General features: G+C 40.4%; 1 pseudogene; it reads right to left on the reverse strand.

Moving 5' to 3' along the window:
* Nucleotides 1-2,425: 2,425 nt before the first annotated feature.
* On the reverse strand, nt 2,426-3,509 carry LOC143893144 (late embryogenesis abundant protein At5g17165 pseudogene; annotated as a pseudogene).
* Between the last annotated feature and the right edge of the window lie 1,332 nt (nt 3,510-4,841).

Below are 4,841 nucleotides of genomic sequence, written 5' to 3' on the forward strand. Positions count from 1 at the left end.
CGAATCACATTGATAAAGGCAGCCATGACGAATATGCGATTATATTTCATGTGTCCATACAAAATACTGACAAAGGTGGCAAAGCAAATAGAGAAATTACAGGGAGACTTCTTATGAAAAGGCAAGAAGGTTAAGATCAACCTTAAATATCTCATGCGATGGAAGAAGGTATATAGATTGAAACAGGTATATAGATTGAAACCTCAGGGAGGAGTTGGCACTGGCCGTATCAAGACGCATAATTGGGGAAGTGGCTTTGGAGGTACGGAGAGGAGAAAGAGGCCTTATGGCATGCTATAGTCGGCCATAAGGTAGATAATCCGGCATCGAACAGAACTATTGCTAAACAGTTTATCATTGTAAAATTATTCCGAAGTTATCAGCAAAAATGCGAGATAGATCATCCAAATAACCTATAAATTTTGTCATAGTTAGTTAGGGTAGGCCACATTGATTTTTGCCAGTGCAGCTCGAAGTGTACATTAAATGCACTTTTCAGTAATTGGAGATCATTCCAAATTTTCAAAGCACGGCCTATCGAATGGACGGTTTAGATCATTCAAATGTGAAACCCACTATACTATTGTAGCCCCGCCTTAGTTATATTACGATGATGTCGCACCCTATGAAGCATTCCTCCTTAGGCTGATACTTTACTTTAGGGTCCATTTGGTTGCACATTTTATGGGGCTAACCAAGTGTTTTGGTCAGTTTTGTTTTGCCACATCATCTACAAGTGATGTTTGGTTGATTGTTTTATATTACAAGTTTACAACTACTCGGGGACTACTTGCCTTGTCCATGGCTTGTCTGCTCAGATGGAATGACTTTTGTCCCCAACCAAGCAACTTGAAAAAAAAGGAATTTTTTTGCTATACTCTTGGGATTTAGCACCTTTGACCACTCTTTTTTAAAAAAATAAAATAAAATTGGGTTTTACTAACGAGAAACTTCGTTTCACATATTTCTCCCTTGCCATGTGGCATGTAGGGATTTGTTCAGTTCCACTCTAGGTCCCCAAATCAGTCTCCATAGCAGTACTCCACCTTAACGACTGCCCTTATATTAGCATAATGGGAACTCGTTTTTCCAGCAGTTTCTTTTTTAAGAGGGCTGCAAAAATGAATTTCGTTTTGGCCATGTTTGGCAGCCAAGGGTTTTATTTTCATTATAAATTAGTGTCACCAAGTGGTGAGAGAGGATAGGGCGGCGGCGGGGGGGGGGGGGGGGGGGGAGGAGAGAGACTAGAGAGGGCACGATTGAGATGAGGGTGAGAATTGGCTAAAACTAAGGAAAAAAGTCAATCCTATTTTGAGTTGGGTTTTTTGTTTCCTAATTTTTAGCCACCACTGAGCAGTTCGATTTCCTTGGTTTAGAGTTCCTCTTTCCGGAGTTAAGGATCTCCCTTCCTCATGTATTTTGAGTTAGGGTCTTAGGGATGGGGGTGTTGTGCCCATGTATGTATCTTTTTTCTCTTTTTATCAAATAATCTGATCGGGATCCCTCCAATCCCCATCTTCCCATAAAAAGATCATGGTAATCTGATCGGGGTTTTTTGTTTCCTGATTTTTAGCTACTTCACAAACCCTACCTTCTCTCACCACTTGGAGATAGTAGCAGTATATCAGGAAAAAAAATCATGGTAACCAAACGTGTTGTTTCCGTAAAAAATAACGGCTTTCTCCATCATGACAACGTGCACAAGAAAACAAACGAGAGATTAAATCCCCAACCAATGCAAAAAACAGTGTGAAAATGGCCAAATCGATCCGAGGTCATTTTCACTTCTTTATTTTTCCGTTTTGGAAGGGTTCTCTGCACCGCTATGGCGGAAAGGCTAAGACAAGTCCCTCGGTTCTCGCGCCCTTGCGTGACGGCACCCAAAATAAGATGTGACGAAGACTCATAACATGCACCGCCTCCTCCTTGTCCATAAATACACTAGAATGAGGGGGCACTACAAGAAAAGGGACATACACCGTCGGTGTATATACCAATGAATGTCGGTGTAACTTACACCGACACTTTTAGTGAAAAATGTCGGTGATATATAATATATAATATAAAGGTAATCGCCGACGCTTTAAGAAACCGTTCCCAAATGGGCCTTTGGAAGATTGCTCATTTTTTTCTTACTATACACTTGGAAGCCATTGATCATAGAGTTGTGTTCATCTAATCTATTTCCTATTTGCTACCACAAAACCACGCCTGACCAATTTACAAGAAAAACAGAAGTTTTTCTACGTAGATAGTGAACAAGGAATACATCCATATATGTATTAGTAGTAGATAGACAGAAAGACGATTGCAAAACATACCATATCACAAGTTTATAGGTTCCTCTAAGTATGAGTCTCTGCTCAGTTGCATTAGAAAGGAAAAGGTAGAGAGCAGAGGTAAGGCTCCTCTCCCTTTCTACTATCTAATGCTGGGGCTTGTCGACGTCCTCGAGGGAGCGGAACCAGGCAGTCAGCTCCAGAACCGAACCATTAGGGGGCGAGGGTTGGGTCAGGTGATCCCCACCAGCAATACCGTTATGGGCCGGGGGCCCGAATACTCCAGTCTTGGGATGTGGAGCCCAGTACTTTTCGGACTGTGGCTCGATCACATCGTCCGGGACCACGCTCGTTACTAGCTGATCGTCTGGGTTCTTATCGTAAACGTAGAGGTGCGCACCCCTCCTGCAAACACCGCAATCAGTATCCCTGGATAAAGTTAGGTACTAAAATACACCCGGGTAGAGTTTTTATTACTAAAATACCCTCATCTTGTCATGTAGATGTAATGAACCAATCCAGATTTTAGAGTTGGTGTATACGGAGTACGAATTCCGTGCAATATATTAGTCGAAACGTGGCTTTCTCTATAAGACAAAATTGACAACTTTCCAAAACATAATTTTATTTTATGAAAGCTCAGGCAACTCCATCTCCAATTCCGTGGGCAACCCACAGACCTCAAGATCTGATCCGACGGTACAGATAGTGATTTCACTTCCAGGGAGGAATGGAAAGAGAAGCACGTCGATCGGAGAAGAGCAGAAAAGAAGAGATTTCTCCGAGAAATTAAACAAATATTTTCGCGATATTTTCTTCACGATTTTCATGCTTTAATAGTAATGGACACAGATTCTAAATAATCAACCACTAAATTATCCAAGATCTATAAAATAAGCACAAAAAAAAAAAGATCTAAAATTTATCTTCAGAAACTAGATCTATAAATAGGAAAAAAAAGAAGAAAGCCACCGATTCTTCAGAGAAAATGATCATTTATTGTTCGAGGTATCTTCAGAAATTAGATCTAGAAATAAGGAAAAAAAGAAGAAGAAAAAAGCCAAAGATTCTTCAGAGAAAACGATCACTTCATAGATTTCGAGATTACCTGTCAGTATAAACCGGCGACAAAGTTGCCGGAGAAGAATCTCGAGGGCTCGCTATCCAGTTTCGTTTCACGAATCGCTTCCCGATAGTAACAAATCCTCGCCTTTGCAAATTGGCTGCCATGCAATAGGAGTAATGTCTGGTAAGAAAGCTTTTCTTTACTTTTCCTTGTTTCTTGATCAGTAAAAAGAGAAAGATGCAGAGAGTAGTAGTGTGAGTTTCTTTGAATGATTGCTCCACATTCTCTATTTATAGGGAACACCCTCCCTACCAACTCCGTATCGGCCGGCCTTTCCGTTTGAGGAAACGGTATGACCGACGTTTACCGGCTGTTAACGGCGTCTACACATGCCGAAAACACGCGCATATTTTTAAAAAAATGCCGTTACTTGCGGTACTACATTTGATCATAATATACCGACGGAATATCCACTCAGTAATGGTAATTACTTGACGGCGTTACTTCTTTTGAACAGCATACAATTAAGTGGAATGACAGTAATACCCTCGCTAAACAAGAATGCCACCGTGTAATATTTTGCACTGGATGCTGGCATTAGATTGACTAAAACATTAAGCCCTTTTTAGTCATTGCACATGAACATTATTGGATGAAACAATATAATACCACATAGAGGAAGTCTAAACTGAAGGGAGCCCTCCCAAAAAAAAGGTGAAAGGGCTCTCCTATTGGCTACACATCACCATCATGCATTAATAACCGCTGAAAAGTCAAATATGATAGTGATGTGCAGCCAATGGACGAGCCCTTTCACCTCTTTTTTGCAAGGGCTCCCTTCAGTCTAGAATTCCTCTATTCTCCATATAAGAGAGTACCAAAGTATTGAAAATACTCACCGTACTTCGCATCCTTTTCGTCGGTCATTTTCGCGCAATTTCGAAGAAGGTTCCTCAGTCGGGAGAACTTCGATAATTAACTAAAATAACCGACTCTTCTTTATCTGATTTGTCATAAAACGTGAAGCATGAGTAGTTTAATCCCATGTGACGTGTAAAGATTATACTTAATTATCGTCCAACTTAATACATTGATTTAGATAATGCAGAAATAAGATTTAGGTCAGTAATATTACGGGATGAGGAATGCTAGACTCACAGGAGCCCTTGCAAAAAAAGAGGTAAAAGGGCCCCTTCATTGGTCAATATCCATTTATGATGGCACCGAAAATCAAATGGATATTGACCAACGGGAACGCTCGCTCTTTTACCCACATTTTTTGCAAGGGCTTCTGTGAGTCTAGCATTTCTCATCTCATTAATAAGCATGGATTGAGTTTAAATAATAAGCATTATTATCACTCTTTTGTTCACAATGAAATGTTGGGTGATGCTAGACTGACAGGCGCCCTTATAAAAAACGGGTAAAAAAGCACCCCCGATCAATGTCCATTTATGACAATTATGATCAAAGTTTTCTGTCGAATGCAGTTATGA

This window comes from Tasmannia lanceolata, unplaced genomic scaffold (genome assembly GCF_043159265.1).
Source record: "Tasmannia lanceolata isolate RefF3 unplaced genomic scaffold, GAP_Taslan_0.1 ptg000002l, whole genome shotgun sequence".
NCBI classification, from domain to species: Eukaryota; Viridiplantae; Streptophyta; class Magnoliopsida; order Canellales; family Winteraceae; genus Tasmannia; species Tasmannia lanceolata.